The 24,304-nt window shown below is 34.6% G+C and overlaps 2 protein-coding genes across 3 annotated transcripts in view; one reads left to right on the plus strand and one right to left on the minus strand.

Annotated features, from left to right (window-relative positions):
* Positions 1–1,965, minus strand: part of LOC145266395 (protein lethal(2)essential for life-like) — a 100,114-nt gene extending 98,149 nt beyond the window's left edge. For both annotated transcript variants that reach the window (XM_080122035.1, XM_080122034.1), the window contains exon 1: positions 1,634–1,965. The gene's annotated coding sequence lies outside the window, so the exon portion shown is untranslated. The remainder of the gene's footprint in view (positions 1–1,633) is intronic.
* LOC145266393 (tRNA methyltransferase 10 homolog A-like) overlaps positions 1–24,304 on the plus strand; it is a 144,814-nt gene that overhangs the window by 43,779 nt on the left and 76,731 nt on the right. The window lies entirely within an intron of this gene.

Here is a 24,304-nt window from a genome sequence, read left to right on the forward strand (position 1 = left end):
TAAAGAATCGGAATCGGTAATTGTATCGGAATCGGGAATTTAGTACGGAATCGGTGATTGTATCAGAATTGGGAAAAATAGTGAATCGTCCCATCACTAATATATATATATTTATTTACGGCGAGTAAGCTCTACAGAGGCGTCCGCGTTTCACCCCCCCCCTCCTGGTAGAGAATCGTCAGAAAAACATATTATAATATTATACATCGATACCTAAAATAATAAATCAAATAACACTAGGCATTATTTTGTTCGCCCATTGATACTCGCGGTTTCATGGGAATATTATTAATCCAGGCTGTAAGGTTAAAAAATACCATATGTGACGACCATTCTTTGATCAATACTTTGAATAGAAATATAAATAATATGTCTGTAGATTCGGTTATATTCAAGTTTCGTTACCCGGTGTTTACAAAGTTTTTGCGCGGAGCTGTCATTGGCAAAATGAAACGATTTTTTTTTTTTTTTTTCTTAATTGTATTTTTTAAAATAAGCAAATGAATTTTTAAGAAATGGTTACTTATACACTTACGTTACCGTGCTGAAATAATAACGTTATTTAGAAAGCTATTCTTAATATGGGGAGGTGTGTGTTTTTTAATTATTCTGTACTTTCACCTAACAATTTAATAATAAAAAAGATATCGTAAAACTTAAATTTAACTTGAAAATACTATTTTTTTTAAAAATAGCACGGTAACATAAGTGCATAAGCACCAAAATATTGATAACCCAATATTTTGGTCGCTTGTAAAAAAAAAAAAAATAATTATATATATATATATATATATATGTGTGTGTGTGTGTGTGTGTGTGTGTGTGTGTGTGTGTGTGTAATTGAAAAAATGAAAACGAAATCATTTCATTTTGCAGATGACAGCTCTGCGCAAAACCTTTGTAAACACCGGGTGATGAAACATGAAGATAGCCATTTACCATGCTACATTGAATGTAATTATAAATATTCAGTCGATGCTTTAAAGATGAGAATATATCGTATAATATTTTACGTATATATATCATCTCTCTCTCTCTCTCTCTCTCTCTCTATATATATATATATATATATATATATATATATATATATATATATATATATATAGGGGATAGATAGATAGATATATATATATATATATATATATATATATATATATATATATATATATATATAGAGAGAGAGAGAGAGAGAGAGAGAGAGAGAGAGAGAGAGAGAGAGAGAGAGAGAGATTTTATATATTTTTTTATTAATATTTTACTATTGGCAGATAAAAAAACGAAAGTAGACCATCGCAGTTGTTTCTTTCATTCAAATATATTTTTTTTAATTGATTAATGAGTTTTTTGTTGTTTTTTTTTTAATAACATCTCCATTCCAATGCTTTCTCACTCCTCTCTCTCTCTCTCTCTCTCTCTCTCTCTCTCTCACACACACACACATCGCAACAATATGATCATCGCATGTGCACACCCACACACACATGCGAAACAGGAAAGCCCCAATGAATGAATGAAAATTAACCTCACCCTCACTCTCCTCCCACATTCAAATACAAATAATGACAGAATGCGTATATATGTGTATATGTGAACTCTCCAACCAGGAAGCAATATAAAATGATTAAATACTTACTCATAAAAAGCGTAAACGATATCAATCACGTACGTAGAATTCCCCCTTAAGGTGATGTTTTCTTCTTTCTTCTTTTCTTTTTCCCCCGTTAAATAAATGTGTCGTAAATGAACGATTGAAGAAAAGGCCCGCACGAAATAAAGAAAGCCTTTTACTCTTTTTTCTCCTTCTTTGTAAGCTTTGTTTTTACGGACTTAAATCCAAGGGGTGCGAGACGTAGGCTTTTCACGGGTCTTATTTAAGGGCAGAACACAAAATGATAACAACCTGATGAAGATGGATGGAATCAATTTCCTTGCTATTCAAAGGGAGATAACTCCCGAAATAACGCGCAATGAAATAAATAAATAAATAAATAAAACTTGGTTTACAACGATACCGTCCGTACACATTTCTAGAAAATTCGTTATATACGACGTATTTTTCTCAATAAAAAATGCTGTCTGTTTTTTCTTTTCTTCCCCCCCCTATAATATAAAAAAGAGTAACTTTGTAGATTAACAACTTCAACTACAAAAAAAGCACGCACACAATTCAGATTCTACCTTTTTTTAGGCGGTTACGTGTGAGCAATTTAAAAAAACTTGTCCAGAAAAAACATTTTAGAATTTAGAAGTAATGTACGGTTTATACACATTTAAAGTAAAATTATTCCCAATTGCTGAACCATTCTAGCTTTTAGGGATAGGGAACCATTTTCTTTTTTCCTTTTTTTTTTTTTTTTTTTGCTATGGTATGTTGAAGGATTAAAAAAAAAAGTTTACTATTGACAAAATAAAATTTTATTAAAATAAGTTAGAAAATAAGATATTTAAGCCACCACCTCTCTAAAAAAAAAAAAACACTCTTAATCCTACCATTAACTCTAAGTCTGCGTGGTAACTCCAACATACAAATACTTCCTTAAACCTATCACTAACCTTAAGTCGGAGTAGCAAGGCATCCTTCCAAATAAAACTCTTGTAAAATCACATATAATCGCCTAAAACAATAGAACCGCTTCTCTACACCCCCTGAAAAAACGCACGGAATTTATCTTACATAGAAAAAATTGCCGTAAAATGCTAGAATAACTCGGAAATGCGCCCCCCTCCAACATTGAATTATAAAATATTTTTTTGCTGTGGTTTTATTATTTTTTTCCCCCTTCTTTATGATAAAATTTCTAGAGTGTTCACACCTGATTCGCCTAAAAAAAGTAGAATCTTATGTGGGAGGGGGGTATGCTTATCTACACTGCGACCAGTGATAATAGTTTTCAACTAAAAAATAGCTATTTTTAAATTTTCCATCACTCAGTTAAATAATTAAGTATATAATCTATCTATCCATCTTCTATCTATCTACATTATAGAAAATAAATTTTGTGTGCGCGTGTGTGTGTGTGTGTGAGAGAGAGAGAGAGAGAGAGAGAGAGAGAGAGAGAGAGAGAGAGAGAGAGAGAGAGAGGGGTCATGTCCTATAGACTCTCAAACGACTGGGTTGATTTTTATGGAATTTCACACAAATGTACTTTATGTATCTGGCAGTGTTCTTCTGTTTTGCATCAAAATGCCTTCATATATCAGATGTATGTGTATATTTGTTGTATGTTTTGTCTTTGATTTATAGCATGTGATGGTTTTGTGATCTATGGGTTAAGATCAATCTTTGCACCAAGAGGGTGTTCTTGTTGTTCTGCCTGATTTAGTTTTGAAGTGAGCCATATTTGGTTTTGTCAAGTGTAGTTCTGGAGATATCAGGTTTGGTGATTTTGCCGCCAGCATTAATTTCCTTTCGTCTATGTTCTGTATGGTGTCAGACGCAGGAATATCAAAGTGAACGTTTTTTATTATTGGAATCCTTTGAGATGAGTAATTTTTATATTTATTTATTTATTTGCGAAACATTGTGAAACAACAGCTATGAAGATGAGGATAACATTCCACAAATAAATAAATAAATGAACATTTATTTATTTATTTGTTGCAGACTATCATCCTCATCTTTTAGTTGCTGTTTCACAACGATTCCACCAACTATTCCTCTGGCCTTCATCAGGTGGTTACCACGACAGGATAGGAACTCCAAATTCCTAACTGATCCTCAGCAATTATTGAGATTAGACATTCCTATCCCATCATGATAACCACCTTACAAAGGCCAGAGGAATTGTTGTAGCAGTTAACAAACTATTTACTATATTGATACTATAAACTGTTATTTTTTTTTATTTGGTCATCAATTTGAGTATCGATTTCTAAGTGTTACAATTTCAGAAGACACCTCCACTCACCTATCGACCTTTCATCCAATATTTTCTTTCCTTTTTTAAAATACCAAAAGTTTTAGTGAAACATTGAATGAGACAATAGACAAGTGGTAAAGTAGAGACAAGAAAGACAGACAGACAGATAAATAGATACAGAGAGAGAGAGAGAGGGAGAGAGAGAGAGGGAGGGAGGGAGGGAGAGAGAAACAGAGACAACGATACACAGTGAGAAAGAGAGACAAATAAATCAGACGAAGAGACACACAGGGATAGAAAAAAGGTCCTAGAACCAATGACGTCATAAACTCCTTTCAGAGTGCAGCTCATCTAAAAGTATATCAAGTGCCTTCAATAAGTTTGCAGACTTTTTTGTACAGGCATTTAAAATTACCGTAGACTCTTGAAAATTCAGTACGCTATTGCTATACATCTTATGAGATGACTGACCAATTTTAATTATTTCAGATTCAAATGAATAGCTACAGCAGGAATTGGAATATACCCTATTAAAGCTTGATTGTCACAGCAGGTGAATTTCAAAAATGCAATCTGTACTTGAAGACACTTTAGAAGAACTATATGCAAATAAAATTGTTTTAAACTTGAAAAAAAAAAATGCCACAGAAATGTATGGCATGCTTCCAACTGCTTTTGGATCATCTTGCATGAATCAAGCATCAGTTTTTGAGTGGTATAAGAGATTTAAGGAAGGCAAGGAGTCTGTGAGATGATGAGAGTAGTGAGAGGAGTAAGGAAGTCAGAACACCAGAGTTGATTGGTCAGATAAAGAATTTAATGGATAAGGACCATCGTGTGTCTATAGAGACAATAAGTTCACAGTTTGATGTCAGTGTGAGAAGTGTACACACAATTATTTGTGAGGAACTGAAGAGTTCTCACAGAAGATCACAGACTATTTGACTAAGATGGGCATCAAGACAGTTCCCCACCCTCCCTATAGTTCAGACCGTGCTCCTTGTGACTTTTGGTTAGAGGCTGTCGTTTTTTTTTTGTTTTTTTTTACAAGATGGTCACCACTTATCAAGGCCCGGAAGCCACTCAGGGATAAGGGTTATTGTAAGTACAGTACCTTGGTGTGGATATTTAGAGTGTCTACTTAAGGGGGCGATCCATCAGGAATTTGTTTACGTTGGACTTGAAGACATCCAAGTTGTAGTCAGGAGGGAAGCAGGCAGACGGAACAGAGTTCCACAGGCGTGCAGTTCTAAGAAAGAAGCTTTGTTCATGGAATCTACGTTTTGATTTAGGCATAGATAAAGAGTGGGGAAAGATTTTGACAGTGGATTCAGCTAGACCGGTGTTTTTTGTAAAAGATTGTCGAGACATTATGAGACAATTGAGGAGATGAAATAGGCTGTGACATCGTTGACACGTTTACACAAGAGGCCTTCCATGGGGCCTTCCAGAAGTTGTTTGAGTAGTACAACAATTGCAATGAAGGGCGGAGATTACTTTGAAGGAGATGAGATGATATGTGTGCACGATCAATAAAAGTGGCCATACGAAAAATGTCTGGTAACTTATTGAAAGCACTTTGTAATTTCATTTTTAACATTAAAACAAAAAACATTTATTCAAATCGTGTCTCATATGAATATTTAAAAAAAAAACTTGATGATCAGCTGGTACAATGTTGGTACAATGTTGGTACAATGCTGGGACAATGTTGGTACAATGTTCGTACAATGTTCGTACAATGCTGGTACAATGTTAGTACAATGTTGGTACAATGCTGGGACAATGTTGGCACAATGCTGGTACAATGTTCGTACAATGCTGGGACAATGTTGGTACAATGTTGGTACAATGTTCGTACAATGCTGGGACAATGTTAGTACAATGTTGGTACAATGCTGGTACAATGTTGGTACAATGCTGGTACAATGTTGAGAGAATGTTGGTACCATGTTGGTACAATGCTGGTACAATGTTCGTACAATGTTCGTACAATGCTGGTACAATGCTGGTACAATGATGGGACAATGTTGGTACAATGTTCATACAATGCTGGTACAATGTTGGGAGAATGTTGGTAAAATGTTGGGACAATGCTGGTACAATGTTGGTACAATGTTCGTACAATGCTGGTACAATGTTCGTACAATGTTCGTACAATGCTGGTACAATGTTCGTACAATGTTCGTACAATGCTGGTACAATGCTGGGACAATGTTGGTACAATTTTCGTACAATGCTGGTACAATGTTGGGAGAATGTTGGTACAATGTTGGGACAATGCTGGCACAATGATGGTACAATGTTGGTACTATGTTGGTACAATGCTGGGACAATGTTCGTACAATGTTGGTACAATGTTGGTGCAATGTTCGTACAATGTTCGTACAATGTTGGGACAATGCTGGTACAATGCTGGTACAATGTTCGTACAGTGTTGGTACAATGTTGGTACAATGCTGGGACAATGTTCGTACAATGTTCGTACAATGCTGGTACAATGTTGGGACAATGTTCGTACAATGTTCGTACAATGCTGGTACAATGTTGGGAGAATGTTGGTACAATGTTGGTACAATGCTGGTACAATGTTGGGACAATGTTCGTACAATGTTCGTACAATGTTCGTACAATGTTGGGACAATGTTCGTACAATGTTCGTACAATGCTGGTACAATGTTCGTACAATGTTGGTACAATGCTGGAACAATGTTGGTACAATGTTGGTACAATGCTGGTACAATGCTGGTACAATATTGGGAGAATGTTGGTACAATGTTGGTACAATGCTGGTACAATGTTGGTACAATGTTGGTACAATGTTGGTACAATGTTGGTACAATGTTTGTACAATGTTGGGACAATGTTGGTACAATGTTGGTACAATGCTGGTACAATGTTGGTACAATGTTGGTACAATGCTGGTACAATGTTGGTACAATGTTGGTACAATGCTGGTACAATGTTCGTACAATGTTGGTACAATGTTGGTACAATGCTGGGACAATGCTGGTACAATGCTGGTACAATGTTCGTACAATGTTCGTACAATGTTGGTACCATGCTGGGACAATGTTGGTACAATGTTGGTACAATGCTGGTACAATGTTGGTACAATGTTGGTACAATGCTGGGACAATGTTGGTACAATGTTCGTACAATTTTCGTACAATGTTGGTACAATGTTGGTACAATGCTGGTACAATGTTCGTACAATGTTCGTACAATGTTCGTACAATGTTGGTACCATGCTGGGACAATGCTGGACAATGTTGGTACAATGCTGGTACATTGTACATTAGATAAATGTATAGTTAAAAAAGCATAAACAATTAAAAAGATTAGACAGTATCAATATTTTAAATAACTGTAACCGAATCAATCGACAAAACACTCACAGTTAAAGGAGTATCTATATATTAATATGATAGCGTGCATTATTTTGTGTGTTATGCTTACATGTTATTTTGTGTGTTATGCTTACATCTTTTTTGTTTGTTATGCTTACATCTTTTTTGTTTGTTATGCTTACATCTTTTTTGTTTGTTATGCTTACATCTTTTTTGTGTGTTATGCTTATATCTTTTTTTGTGTGTTATGCTTACATCTTTTTTTGTGTGTTATGCTTACATCTTTTTTGTTTGTTATGCTTACATCTTTTTTTGTTTGTTATGCTTATATCTTTTTTTGTTTGTTATGCTTACATGTTTTTTTTGTGTTATGCTTACATCTTTTTTTGTGTGTTATGCTTACATCTTTTTTTGTGTGTTATGCTTACATCTTTTTTTGTGTGTTATGCTTACATCTTTTTTTGTGTGTTATGCTTACATCTTTTTTTGTGTGTTATGCTTACATCTTTTTTCTTCCGAGTGATTGTCATCTAATTGTTATGCCTAGGACTATGACAAGAGAATATTCTTTTCATTATTTTGACTCTCGAGTATATATCCGACACAGTTAATCAATTGAGAACCACATCACTCCATCTAAAAACATATAAGATATTGACTGATATATACTCGAGAGTCTAAATAATGAAAAGAATATTCTCTTGTCATAGCCCTAGTCATGACCTTCCTTTAATTTTATCAAGAATTCTTCATAAGTTTTGTTTTCGGTTTGGGTTTCGATTATAACTGATGGCACTCAAGTCATCTATTTTTTATAAATAATTTTACCAATAATTCTTTATAAGTTTCGATTTTGATTATAACTGAAGGAAGTGAAGTTATATATATATACATATATATATATATATATATATATATATATATATATATATATATATATATATATATGTATATATATATATATAATCTTCATAAGTTTTGGTTTCAGTTTTGATTCAGGGTGATGCATCTATGTCATATGGATATATTTTTTTATTTTCAAAATCAAAACTTTGTGATATATAAGAATCGATAGAAAACTGACTTTATAATTATATATACAAACTCTGCATACATTTAAATATCATATTTAAGCGTATTTTATGACTGGGCTACAGCGGGCGTCGCTGCTAGTTAGATAAATACTTTTGCAGTTTTAACAAAAGAGCTACAATGATATCAGGGCGTTTCCATTTACACTGAACATCCACAAAATGCCAACATCAATATATTACATATGAAGGAGTCTGCTGTGGAATTTCCACTGGTCCTGCTAGTGTTGAAATTATTTTCGTTTTTTGCTGTTGTTGTTGTTGTAAACAAACCATTTTTTTTTCTTTTATTCATTTGTAAATACGGCGTATTCACGTTGACACACTGATTCCCGTTAGATCACCAAGGTTAAGCAACATTGAGCCTTGTCAGTACTAAGATGGGTGACCATTTGCGAATTCCAGGTGCTATATGTGCTCTTTTTAACGAGCTCAGCATTGTTTTCAGTCATGTAGCACTTCTTGCCACTGGACTCCAGTAGTGTCGATTCAAGAGAGGTGTGGTTAGATATTGCACAACCCTTGTCTCACAATTACTCACTCAGCTACCCTTACAGAGTGTATGTATTGTCACTGGAGACTGAACGAAGGCATCGATCAATTCCCAGGCAATATACAGGGTGCCCTAATAAAATGTATACACTTTTTAAATTATCTCAACTTGCTATATCAATATGCTATACCACATTCCTAAGAGATATTTAGGAATAAAGAATGGCACTTTCAGCAGAATGGAGCACTTCCCCACTATCATCATGACGTAAGAGCATATCTTGATAGTCACCTGCGAAACATATAGTTAGGAGAAAGAGGAAGTATCTAGTACTGTCCACGCTTACCGGATTTGACCCCTTCTCTCAATGGATTGTGGGAGGGGGCATGTTAAACACAGGGTTCACACCATAAAACAAGCTACAATGAATGCATTGAAAATAACCATTGAAAGAAGATGTGTCAACATACTAATTGAACTGATTAGGAACGTTTTTCGATCTAATCAGTGAACGTTGTCAGCTGTTCATGGACAACAATGGCCAATAATTTGAACACTTTTGATAATTAGATGGTTTCTATAGTGGTTTACAATATCTTGATGTGTGAAACTTTTCTTTCTTATAAGAAACGTTGGTTTTATGGTCATTTAAAGAGTGTATACATTTTATTGAGACACCCTGTATAATTTAATGTCGATAAATATATTAGGATAATATAACCTGCTGCATATCATGTGACGGTCATTACGTCAAAGCTGTTGCAAGTTAGCTTATCAAAATTAATTCCGTTTTTACAAATATGGATCGTTGTCATAAATGAACAAGTTTTTAAGGAGTAGAGAAAAAAAAACTGTTTTACTTCCAGCAAATAAAGTATGTTTTTGCTTTGTTTTCCGTCTTTGTTTGTACGACATAAAGTGTAAGATTATGGAGATGGATGAAAACTTGGGGTTAGGATTAACAGATGGAGAACAGCTGAGGTAACAGGGTCCGTTCACAAGGGAAGGTGAAGGAAAGCATGGCATGAAGTTAATGTTGATGAAGATGACAATGATGATGAGGATGATACTGTCATTCCTGCTGCTGATGATGACGATGATGATGCCAATGATAATGATGATGGTGATGTCGATGATGATGATGATGATGATCATCATCATCATCATCATCATCATCAATTTAATGCCAACAAATACTAATTATAAACCATCATCCTTGTTATCATCATTGTTTCGTTATCATCATCATAAGCATCATCATCACCATCAGAAGGAATAACAGCATCATCATCATCATCATCATCATCTTCTTCATTAGCATAATCGTCATTATCATTATCGTCATCATCATTATCATCAATATCATAATCATAACACTGACGACGATGATGATGGTTTATGACAAGTATTTGTTGACATGGTTGTGGTGGTGGTGGTGGTGGTGGTGGTGATGATGATGATGATGATGATGATGATGATGATGATGATGATGATGATGATGATGATGATGATGATGTATTTGTTGACAATGGCTTTGAAGACGATTGTTGAAAATGAACATGTTTTAACAGTCACTCTGAAATTAGTCTTTACGCAAAGAAAAAAAGAAAAAAGAAAAACAAAAATGGACGGCCAAAGCTAGCGAAACACACCAAAAACCATTCACGTTATCGAACTGGGGAAACACCGATTTTTTTTTTTTTTTATCTCAAGCTAAAAAAACTCTCAAGAAGGATAGGTTCCCAACCCTTTTTTCTTTCACTTCTTTTGACATCACATTTAAACACAACGTCTACTACTTTTTCCGCCAACGATTAATTTCATAAAATTCCCCATATCTTCAGGATATCCTATATAAGGGTCGGCAACCTGCAGTTAGATCCGTTTTGAAAAGAAACAAAAGAGAGAAAAATAATAATATGGCACATAAGATAATAAAATTCTTTAATTCAAGAAATAAGATATTGAATTGTCATGTCGTGGTAATGAACATATCCAAAAATTACGAAAAACGATAAGATAGAAAATTAATTATTAATGAAAACAGTTTTGGAAAATAATTAGCAAAAATTAAGTTTTGCTAAATTGGCCAAAGATGTACAGTTTTTAGAAAATATTTCTCTCCCTTTTGCTACAATTAGAATTCTCGTGTTTTTTTTTTTGTTTTTTTTTGTTTTGTTTTGTTTTGTTTTTTTTGTTTTTGTTTTTGTTTTTTTGCAAAACTCAATTTTCACTTCGAAAACTATTTTCATTAATAATTAGTTTTCAGTTAAGTTCAATAATTCAGTACACAAAGTTAAGATACCGGAAGTGGACTCGGTTTAACTAAAATATGGAACAGAAGTCACTAAACATGAAACGAAATACGAAACCATATGGAAATAATTTATTTAAAAAAAATATTTTAGTTTTAACATTTCTTGTGCTATCATGAAACAAAAAAATAATAAACTTTGGTTTCGTAATTCAATTGAAAGTAGCTACTTTATTTTATGATAAATTGTTTATAACAAAATTATGTGATACAATTTGTGAAAATTTTTCATTATTTCCATATGAATATACTTTAAATATTTAGAAAATTATTTATAGAAATGTAAACTATGAAAGTTTAAATTACTTTTTTGAAATAAAATATTTCCATACAAATATATTTTAAATATTAAAAAATTATTTATAAAAATGTAACAAATAAAAGCTTTTTTTTCTTGTCATGATAAAACAAGAAGTATTTCCATTTGGTTTCGTATTTCGCTTTATGCTTAGTGACTTCCGTTCCATATTTTAACTAAACTGAGTTCACTTCTGGCATCTTAACTTTGTGTACTGAATTTTTGAATTCATCCTAATTTTCTACCTTACGGTTTTTAATACTTTATAAAATAAATTCCGGTTCTTCTTCGTCATTGTAGCGAAATTCGAAAAATGAGATATTGAATTTCAAATGAAAACAATCGTATCTACTGAATTGTCAATTATTGTTTTTGAATATGTTCATTACTGGGACATGACAATTCAGTAGATTTCATTAATTTCACTTAGAATTCAATATTTCAATTTCCGAATTTCGCTACAACAATGAAGAACTGAAATTTCTTCATTCAAATGAAATACTAAAATTACACTTTGGGAATGCAGTTAAATTACACATTTGTAGAATCTCACTCCAAAAGAAATAAACTTGTCTATGGTGACTATATTTTACCTAAATGCTAGAAGAATACCCCTCCCAGGACGGGCAAAATTTCATGATTCATGTAACCGATATGACTTGCTGTTCCTTCCCCTTTTGAAGATCAGGAAACAAGAATCATCATAATCATAATCTCCACAGATTTATATATATTTATTTTTATACTAGCGGGGGTACCCGGCGTTGCCCGGGTGTTTCGATGTGTGTGTGCTCTTAAATAAAAAAGAAACCGGGGGGGGTAAAAAGTTTTGGTAAGTTGGTAGGATCGAACCCGAAGCCCTGAGGCGAAGTTTGAAAATAAAATATGAAAAAAACATGAACCGTTCGGCCAGCCAGAATGAGTTACTGAAAGATGTTTGAATTTATTTAAGTAAGAACAAAATTGACAGGTGCCCACACGGAAGTCGTAGAGTTAAGATTTTGTGCGAGCGTTACGACGACCACGATGTAAGCAATAGCTATTCAGCAGTTGTTTTTAATGAAGTAATGACCAGGTAAAAGAAAACATAAAAACGAACGTTAAAACTTAAGCAGGGTGGGAGGGGGGGGAGTAATCAAAACATCGAACAAAAAACTAATGTAAGGCAAAAGAACGATGTTAAATGTAAAAATCTGAAAAACAAAAACAAAAAAGAAAACAGAAAAATGAACGTTAAAAAAAAACATGTGAAAAATGGCTTAAATAAGCCTGTTTCGATATTAAAATTTAAAAAATCGGTGGGTACATGGGTGTTTTTGGGTGTGTGTTCGGGGGTGGATAAGGGAGGTAAAAAACAAAAACAGAAAAACGAACGTTACGTGAAAAATGGCTTAAATAACACTTGTTCAATATTTAAATTTAAAAAATCGAAAAAAAAAGACATCTCACACCACGATTCGAACCCAAAACGTTTAGATAATGACCCAACGCGATAACCAACTGAGCTAACACGACGTACATTAAATTTAGTCAGTTCTTCAACTATTTAAAATAAATCAGGTCATGACATCATCTGACGCATGTGTAGAACTGGTCGTCGTCACGAGGGGGCGGTTTTTATTGACCCCCCCCCCCTGTCGAAAATTGTCGATTTCGGGGTAAAAAAAATGAACGTTTTTGGCCAATTTTTCGATATTTTTCGGGCGAAGGATGGGGCTTCAATATGATACCGAGTTTGTGAATTTTTGTCGTGTCTGTCGAAAGTTTTTAGCGGACACACAAACACACATACAAACATAAAAACAAACATACATCCATATATACATACACACATTTTCGCTTTTATATATAGAGATTTATTTATTTTATCATATCACGTAAATGCAGCATTGAAGATTTAGAATGAAGAGTGAGACATTTAAGCAGCTTTAACAGTCTCTGTAATAAAACAGGACGTTGGAGATGAGATAATTACTGAAAAAATAGGTCTATATATCTATAAAAGTAACAATGTGTGTGTGAGGACACTTCTCAACCTATATACTCAAACGAATTTTTGTATCTACAGACTTGAAATTTGGTATATAGGGTATCCAGACATGTGTAAAACTCTTAAATCTGTTCTCATCTGGAGAAAAGGGCAGCTAAGGTTTAAAAATTGAAAAACTGGTGGTCATCAAATTTTTATATTTTTGTCAACTGTTTCACGAATGCACATGTGTGAATAGCTCATATCACAGGTTCCTTATGTTAAGAATAAGGAGGTTTGAAAACACTTTTAAAAGATCGTATCCAGCTGGCATAATGGTTATCGGACTTGACTCACTGGCTTTTGGTTTCGATCTCAACTCGATTTTTTTTACTTACAAGAAATAAACTGCTAGAAAAAACATAATACTCACATGTACATATCTCAGTTTCTTTCCATTTTTTTTTTACTCACTTTTTTCAAGAAATTTAACGTTACGTTTAATACTTAGGGTATTTCTGTTTATGATAAATAAGAATTCTGCATTAAAATATAATATTTATGCATATTTTACGTGTGTCCGATACTACCGGTCAGTATGCAAGCCTTCTAGACCTTTTTTTTTCAACTTTCCCTGAGCTATGTTCATATTACGTTCTATCTCCTCTAGGATCCTCCGACCACTCTGTTGTATTAGTTAAGATAAAAAATGAAATGTGATAAGTCTTCAGAGTACCTCTCCACCGTACTGTATACCGATACTCTATGGCTGACTGGGATAGCTTCCGTACATTCATATTTGATCTACCTCTCCATTCCATGTTAAAAACGTATGTGTCCTCTACAGTATCAGACCTGACCGAATAGTTAATAGTAGGCATAGACCGATTCATACCATCCAAAAAATTCCAACAAAAACCTAACAGCCAGCCATGGTTCTCCCCAGAATGTGCTGTTGCCATCGCGCACATAAATCACTTTTTCCATAGCTACCAACGTAATAGATGTACTGGGACTAAAGCTGCTTTCAGGACCGTCAGTAATCACTGTAAAAGAGTAATAAAAAATGCAAGAGAGCTATATGCTCAATCCGTCAAATCCAAAGTAGCTGGGCAGTGGTTTGGTTCCCACTAGTTTTGGTAAATAGCAAATAAGATCCTGAACAGAAGCGTGCATTCTATCCCAACCATCATCAATGGACCTAAGGTCATCTCGTCAGCATCAGACAAAGCCAAACTATTTGCCAGGAACTTTGCAGCAAATTCTACCCTATGCAATGAAGGCCATCAACTCCCCGTATTTCCTCCTACAACACACAACATAGTAGTTAGCATACAAATATCTGTGCGCGAGGTTGCCAAGCTAATCAAGAACCTTGATTCAAGTAAAGCAACTGGCCCTGACGGTATTCCAATTATAGTGTTAAAAAAGCTTCAACCAGAACTTGCTCCCATACTTACGAAACTGTTTAAGTGTTGCCTTAAGGAGATGTGCTTTCCAACACCCTGGAAAACCTCATCAGTATGCCCTGTATTTAAGAATTTAGGTGATAAGTCATCTCCCTCTCAGTACAGACCAATAAGTCTCCTGTGTGTCATGAGTAAGTTGCTGGAATCCATATTAAATAGAGAAGTAGTCAACCAACTCAGCAGAAATAACCTTCTTAGTGACATGCAATATGATTTCCGTGTGGCTAATTCTCCAGCAGATATGCTAACGGTTATATCTCATAGGATTAGCGAATCTCTCAACAAAGGGTTTATTTCTAGGGCAATTGCTCTTGACATATCAAAGGCCTTCGATAAGGTATGGCATAAAGGCCTAGTTCACTAGATTTCCAGCTACAGTATAACTGGAAATGTTTTCTCAATTATTAAATCATTTCTCTCTGATAGGTTCATAAGAGTAGTGGTTGATGGGCAGAAATCAGACGCCCACAGTATTAATGCTGGAGTCCCCCAGGGATCCATCCTGGGCCCAACTCTCTTCCTGATCTACATCAATGATCTCCCAAAACACATACTTCCCATTCGTTGGCATCTATGCTGATGACACGACCATCTATGGCAACACATCAAAGGCCGTAAATGACAATGTTCTCTCTGATTCTCTCTCCTCTGATCTGGAGCGCGTGGTACAGTGAGGGAAGACGTGGCTGGTTACCTTTAATGCATCTAAAACCAAGCTCCTATCTTTACATCATAAACGCTCTGATCCACATCTGGCATCAATTGAAATAGATGGCTCTCATCTAGGGGAGGCCCTTTGTTTTGATAAGCTTCTGGGTTTGACTTTTACTCCTGATCTGAAATGGAACACATACATCAAGTCTGTGGCCAAGGTCGCTGGGAAAATGGTGGGATCCTTCTACCGCTCCAGAAGATATCTCACTAATGATGCAATTCTCTATCTATATAAAAGCCAAGTACGTCCAAGAATGGAGTACTGCTGCCACATCTGGGTATGACTTGCTAAAAACAGCCTATCCTGCCTTGACAGAGTACAAAATAGACTTCGTGGTTTAGTGGGGGATGCCCTTTTCTCTTCCCTGCAACCTCTCTCCCATGGAAGAGATGTTGCGAGCCTATCTTTGTTTTATCGTTATTTCAATGGCAAGTGCTCGTCTGAGCGCCAATCTGGTCCCCCCTCGCCAATCTTTCATGAAAAACACCTGTCTAGCTGAAACCACTGTCAATAATTTTCCCCACTCCTTATCTGTGCTTAAACCAAAACGTAGATTCCATGAACAAAGCTTCTTTCTTAGAACTGCGCGCCTGTGGAACTCTCTGTTGCTTGCCTGTTTCCCTCCTGCCTTCAACTTGGATGTTTTCAAGTCCAACATAAACAAATTCCTGATGAACCGACCCTTTAAGTAATGACACTTTATCAAATCTCCAATACTAACTATTACTATGATACTATCCCATTGATTACTGTACACACAATAACCCTTATCCCTGAATGGTTTCCAGGCCTTGATAAGTGGTGATCTCCATGTAAAAAATAAATAAAGACGTTGATGGTACCTGTTGGCTGAGGAACTTAAAGCCCTCAAAATTTTCCTACCCTCAGAATTAAGTATTGTGTTCTTTTTTTTAATCTCTTTTTGGTAAAAAAAATAATGCATTTATAGCATTTCTTAATGTTTTCATTGGGGAGTGGGGGTGTTGACAATACCAGTAACAGTCACATCGGACGAAGGAAGTCTTTCAAAGCTGCAACTAATTAAAACATACTGAAGATCTAATCCCTCTCAAGAATGACTTAGCAATTCGGCAATGATCGCTATAGAAAACGAAATTACTTCTAAAACGATTTTGCAAATAAAATAATAAAGTCTTTTTCTAGAAAAAAAAGCTAACCTAAGTGGCCAACGATAGTGGAGGGCGACCAGAAAGCTCCCTTTTAATAGAAAAGAATACCGGGATATAGAGGAAGGCGCCAATCCATTCACAGGATTACTCCAATTGCCCTTGATCCTCCCCTTATAACACTGAGTGTTTAGCAAGGGGACATCAAGTACCAATTTTTAAAAAATTCTTTAGTATGACTCGATCAAGGATTGAACCCCAGTTTCCCGGCTCATCAGCAAACATTCTTATCATTATGTTAAATGGGCCGGTAAAAAAAAAGAAAGGCATATCTGTAATTATCCTTTCTTTATATTAAAAGAAAAACAATAGCACTTCATAGAATTATTTGAATTCTTCAGACTACTGTTCTCATCTTGAGTGCTATTTTCACAACGTTTTGGCTAATGTAACCTCCGACCTTCTTGGGGTGTTTCTTGTTGAACTCCGGAATTTGGCTGGAATTTCGAATGGACCCTATTATTTACTTCACGGGGGTAGTATGGTCTCGTTCCGTCAGCCATATATCTTGTCGAACTCAGGAATGTTTCTGTCGAGCCCAGGTATTGGAACGGAATTTGGAATGAAACCCTTTACTTACTTCATGGGGTAGTATGTGCTTGTTCTCGAGATTCTAAGCAATTTACAATTGTATTTGCGGTTAGAGTATTTGGAAAAATCGATTGTAAAAGTAATATTCTTCTAAAGGTTGAAGGTTCAATATACAGTGTGGGCGACTGAAAAAATTCAATTGCAAATTATTTAGGGCCTCTATCCAGTCATGGTTGACGGAACAAGCACATAGTACCTCCGTGAAGTAAGTAAACGGTTTCGTTCCAAATTCCGTTCCAATTCCTGTATGACAGAAACATTCCTGAGTGTGACAAGGTACACTTTGAAGAAGGTTGGAGGTTACATCGACCGAAACATTGTGAAAATGGCACTCAAGATGAAAACAGTAGTCTGAAGAATCCAAATAATGAGTAACAAATCCTTATCTAAAAAATTCAGAAACGTAACATTTCATATTACTTTTCAACTTTTGTTATACCAAACATTTCAGGTCTATTCATTTTTTTTTGTGTTTTTGTTTATTTTTTTGTTTGGCTTGCATGTATTTTTTGTTTGTGTATTTGGATTGTATATATTTTTCTTTTTGTTTGTTTGGCATGTATGTTTTTTGTTTGTTTGGCTTGTATGCGTTTTTTTTCTGTTTGTTTAGCTTTTACGGGTTCTTTTGCTTGTTTGTTATGCTTGTATGTGTTTTTTGTTTGTTTGTTCATTTGGCTTGTATGTGTTTTCTGTCTTTTTGTTTAGCTTGTAGGTGTTTTTCTTGATGTTTTGTTTAGCTTGTAGGTGTTTTTCTTGATGTTTATTATAGGAAACTAGTATGACCTGTGTCCTGATGTTGCCTGGGTGAAATAGTAGAAGAGAATGATTTCACTTTTATAAACAAAGTCAGTAATGCAGAAAAAAAAACAGCATGTGCATGAATACAATTACATCTACAGACTTAGGCTTAGGTTTGTATATGTGTTGAATAAAAATCGTACGAGTTTCATGAATAAATAAATGAGTTGAACTAATTACAAGTATTAAAAATAGACAAAGCAAGTGGGAAAAAAGGAAAGGTTATTTTAGTGTGATGTGAATGCATTTTAATAAAGGTAGTTATTTATAATTGAAAGAATATGTAAATAGACAAAGCCAAAGAAATAAATGCTGTTTTTTGATTTGTGCATTACAAAATGAATTCAGCAAAGTTATAATCAGTCACAGAAATGCTGAGATTTAATATTGAGATGAATTTTCATTAATGAAACTAATTATTTATGAAAGACAGGAAGTCTATTCGAAAGCAGTAAGGGTGTTTGGTACAACTACACTATCATGGCGAAATTCGGAAAACGAAAAATCGATTAAAAAAAAAAACAATGGAATCTACTAACCCTAACCCTAACCCTAACCCTAACCCTTCCCCCACTCTTTATCTGTGCCTAAGCCTAAATGTAGATTCCATGAACACAGTTTCTTTCTTAGAACTGCATTCCTGTGAAACTCTCTTCCGTTTGCCTGCTTTTTAGCCGACTACAATATGGCTGTCTTCAAGTCCAATGTAAACAAGTTCCTGATTAACCGTTCCACTTAAGTTAACCAATTTACCGACTTTCCATTACTAATGATTACTATATTATCTAATTGACTACTGTACACTCTTTAACCCTTATCCTCGGGTGGCCTCTGGATCTTGATAAGTGGTGATGTCTATGTAAAAAAAAAAAAAATTAGCATGTCAGAAGTACTTAAATATCGCATTAATTTAAAAACATGAGTTTTCGATCTTTATTGTAAAAAAACCTGTCGCCATATTTCCTTTGGAACACCTGACATAATAACAAGGGAAGTAATTCAGTTATGCGAAAAACAAGGCAAAATGCACAATTTATTAAAAAATATATATATATATTGGCAATAGTTACACACTATTTACCTCCCTTTGGAACTCTCTGGTGTTTTTTTAGCCAAATATTTAATTTCATTAATTTTCGTCAAAAAATGTTTTCTTTAATAATTTTTTGTACCTTATCGTTTTTCCTAAGTTTTGGATATATTCATTACTGATACATGATAAATAAATAGAAACTATCGGGTTGCCTTGAAATACAATATAAAAATTTCGAATTTCGCTATTATAGTGTAGTTTTCCCAGGTTTTTATTCAAACTTGAGCATTTGCTTGTTTTTAAGTACACCTATATTCCGGAATAGGTTTAAGAACAAGTGTTATTATTGTGAGATGCCTATTTAATTTTTATGCATGTGTAGATTGGTCCATGGTCTTTTCATCACCTGACATTTCATCAGACGATAATTAATCACAGACTATAAATCACTAGACAGTTAATCAAATGTTTTTCATCACGTGGATACGTAATCACGTAGAGACATTTAATCAGTTAGGGATTTTTGAAAGCGCTTGAAGGCTATTGTTTTTTCATCACATTTGCCTATTTTTTGGAATCCTTTAAGATGATTCTTCATAATCTGTTTGTCCATTTTTGCGAACTATTGTTCTCATCTTCATAGTTCTTGTTTATACAACAAATGATTTGCAGAAGTTTGTTTACATTTTTTAATGAAAAATAAATAAATTAAAATAAATGTTATGTTTATTGTTTATTTGTTAAAAAGTTTAAACAAAAAAACGTGGCTGATATTTACTTTAAGCAACAGATAGCCTGTCCTCTAACCCTTGCATGATTGGCGTTGGGGGCAGTTTTACCCTATAGATTTTAATCTCTCATAAAAATAACCCAAAAATTGTCAAAGGGGTTAAAAATTTAACGTAATAAAAACATTATCACATAAATTTTATTTTTTTCCTTAGGAGGTGATTAATTGTTATGGTGCCGAGTGATTAAGTGCCCATGCGATGAAAAGACACGTTATTAAATGTCTTATGATTATATGTCCGTGATGAATAGGGTGATTAAATGTTAGGTGATGAAATGTCGGTACTGTGTGGATTGACAGAGAATTGTAATACACTACTGATTAAAAATCTATCTTAAAAAAAAAGGTTTCTTTTTAAAGATTTTCAAGTGGTCATTTTGGTCATGAGGGTATTTGTAAGAAGGCGGGAGGGGGCCAGACAAGTTAAAATGGAGTTTTACAAACATAACTCAATCCCAGAACTGAAAAATATTTTAGCATGTATTTTGTATTATGTAGGGGAAAAAACCTTTAAGGAAACAAACGTTGATGAACTCAGCATTAGCATAATAACATTGATATGTTGACATAGAAGAGGAGTGGACCTAGGAAAGATGCAACAAGTCCATACACACCTTAAATCCTGCTTCTAATATTATGTAAACATTTGAAAAATTATCGAAAAAATAAAAACAGAGATTTGCGCCAGAGAACAAAATGCGATAATAAAAAAAACAAAAAAAATTTTTGACGAAAATTATTGAAAATTTAAAATATTTGCCTAAAAAAACACCAGAGAAAGGGAGGTAAATAGCATGTAACTATTGCCAATTTTTGTGAAGTTTTGCATTTTATTTAAAAACTGGTAGTTCAGCCCGGTTTTGCTCGAGCCGTATGTACTGTTTATAACTTGCCCTACGTGTGAATATATATATATATATATATATATATATATATATATATATATATATATATATATATATATATATATATATACGTGTGAATACACTTTATGTAAGATTTCAAATGTTTAGACTAAACATTTTCTGAATAATTTCGGAGAGACTGCAGAGATAATTTTTTTAAAACTTTGACCCCAATTTTGACCCCTTGACATTAAAAAGTTTTACCCATATCCAAGTTACCTACATCTAAAATTTCAATTGTTTGGACACAAAATTGACAGAGGAATTTGGTAGAATCTGCAAAAGTTAACTCTTTCAACTTTGACCGTTTAGCAGCCAAATTTTCACCTCAACACTTAATTGATTAAAATGCTTGCTGCATATCTGAATACCCGTTATGTAAAAAATTCATATGTTTAGACAAGAAATTGACTGTGTAATTTGGTAGAGACCGCAGAGGTAAAATTTAAAAAAACTTTGACACCAATTTGACTCCTTAACATTTATTTTTTGGGGTTTAAATCAAATTAAAAAGTTTGATCCATGTCAAAGTAACCTACATTTAAAATTTCAAGTGTTTAGACCCAAAAGAGGCGGAGGAGTTTGGTAGAGTTTATAAAGGTCAAATCCTTGAACTTTGACCCCTGACAGACAAATTTCTGACCGAAAACTGATTAAAAAGATTTTCTCAATTCTCAATACTCCTTAGGTCAAATCTCGTGTCTCTAGACCGAAAATTAATAGAGTTATTTTCTAGGGAAATGCACACACACACACACACACACACACACACACACACACACACACACACACACACACACACACACACACACACACACATACACACACACACACACACACACACAGATATTTTCACTTTTATAGATATAAAGATTTACTTCAATAATTAGGTACGTGCAAAATGAGTAGCCGATGCATTTTTTTTTTTTTTTTACATGGGGATTACCACTTATCAAGGCCCAGAGGCCACTCGAAGATAAGGGTTAATGGATATCCATTAGTCATTGTGATTTTAGCATAGTAAACATTAGTGGGAATTTTATAACTTTGATTACGTTTTGAGGTTTGGCCTAACCTGGTTTATCCTTTGTAAAATTCTTTATAAAAAATAGATTACTGGAGTGCCATCAGATATAATCGAAACCAAAACCAAAACTTTTGAAGAATTCTTGTTAAAATTATTTATTACAAAAACTGGAAATCCATAACAATTAAACGACAGTCACTCGGATGTAAGCGTGAGACACAAAATAAATAACACACATGCTATTCTATTAATATATAGATTTCTATTTCTCAAACAGTTAGCACCATGTTTTCTTTTCATACACATACAGAGAAACGCCTTTTTTTTAGTAAGGTTTTCTCTTATGTTCTGAGGAGGAGGTCGGTTTTCTCTTATGTTCGTAGGAGACAATTATGTACAAACAGTCTGAAAATATATTTCCAAAAATGAATTACAATAAATAAATAAATAAATAAGTAAGTAAATAAATGTTTTGCATTTTATGGTCTGTACGTAACGTTATTACTTTTAAAATATAAAAAACGGCCAACTACACTATCGTAGCCATCAAGTCCAATGTAAACAAGTTCTTGTTGAACTGTCCCCTTAAATAATCAAATTCTACCCAACTTACACCATTAACGACTACTACACTACCACCTTACATTCATTAATCCCTATCCTCGAGTGGCTTTCGGGTCGATAAGTGGTGACTCCATTGTTAAAAGAAAAAATGTAGAGACTCACAAAGAAAAGAAAACTTTGGCACAAACTTTTTTTTAGGTGAAAGAAAAGATCAAGGCAGGATAAGCTGCTAGAAGCAGCTTATCCTGCCTTGACAGAGATCAAAATAGACTTCGTAGCCTAGTGGGGGATGCCCTTTTCCCTTCCCTGCAACCTCTTTCCCACAGAAGAGACGTTGCGAGCCTGTCTCTGCTTTATCATTATTTTCATAGCAAATGCTCGTCTGACCTTCAATCTGTGGTCCCCTCTCGCCAGACTTTCACGAAAAACACTTGTCTAGCCAAAACCACTATCAACAATTTCCCACACTCTTTATCTGTGCCTAAACCTAAATGTTGATTCCACAACCAAGGCTCTGATAAGTGGTGACTCCTATCTAAAAAAAAAAAAAATTTCGTTCAGTTTCACACCGACATGTTTTTACAACACGACACAATATGTTCACTCTTTATTTTCCCTGTCATGGTCAGATAGCAGTCCTTGGTTTTTAGCTACAATCAGCTGTTGCAGTATTTCTCTCTAAGACCCACAGCTCGGTCGGCTTGCTTTCGAAGGGGGGTAGGAGGAGGAGGAGACTCACCTGCTTATCAAGCGTACCTTTTTCCCTTTTGCTTTTCCTCTTCTTTTTCTTTTCATCTTGGTGCATATGCATTTCATTCCGTGACGTCACGCACACATCCATGGCTTAAATTTAATTTTTTTTTTTTTTTTACTTGGGAATCACCACTTATCAAAACCTAAAGGCCACTCGAGGATAAGGGTTAATGAATGTAACGTGGTGGTGTAGTAATAATTCATGATGTAAATTGGGTAGAATTTGATTATTTATAGGAAGTTGTTTATTTTGGATTTGGAGGCTACCATGTTATATTCAACCGGGAAGCAAGCCAGCATAACAGTGTTTCAAAGGTGAGCAGTTCTAGGAAAGACGCTTTGTTCATGGAATCTGCATTTAGATTTAGCAACAGAGAGAGAGTGGGGAAAATCATATATAGTGGTTGTAGCTAAACGAGTGCTTTTTTATTTGAAAGTTTGGCAAGGGGGACCATAGATTGGAGTTCAGTCGAGCACTTGACATGAAAATAGCGATAGAGTAGAGACAGGCTTGCAACGTCTCTTCTGTAGGAAAGAGGTTGCAGGGAAGAGAAAAGGGCATCACCTAGTAGGTTTCAAGGTAGGTTATAAACACTATCAAGGCTGGATAGGGCATGCCGAGCAGCTATGCAACATTAACTCAGCATGTGAGTTGTCAATACGTGCACGTGTCCTGAATTGGTCATTTAATGATGTTACACAGATTTGTCCACCAAATTTCTCTCATGAATGTCCAACAGTCTTTGTTTTATCACCACTTAATTATAGTGGCGGGAGGGGACTTTGGTGATCATCTCATCAGTAGGTATGATCCTGAATAGGCCTCACACTCACTGGACCATAACCCAGAAACTTTTTTCCGTGGGCTTATCTCAAAAATAATAATCACAGCTAAAATTAGGACAATGCTTTGAGAGGAGTGGGTGAGGATTATTGATAATTTCGCACTTAGTATTTGAGTTTGTTTATGTATCACAAGATCGATTTTTAATATAGGGAATGGGGTGGGGTTAAACTATATTTGTTTACAAACGTCACATGCGTTGAAAATCAACAGGTGGCGATTTGAAGGAATCGCTTTCGTTTTGCATATTTTG

Source organism: Euprymna scolopes, chromosome 41 (assembly GCF_053919585.1).
Source record: "Euprymna scolopes isolate OS-2025 chromosome 41, ASM5391958v1, whole genome shotgun sequence".
NCBI lineage: Eukaryota > Metazoa > Mollusca > Cephalopoda > Sepiida > Sepiolidae > Euprymna > Euprymna scolopes.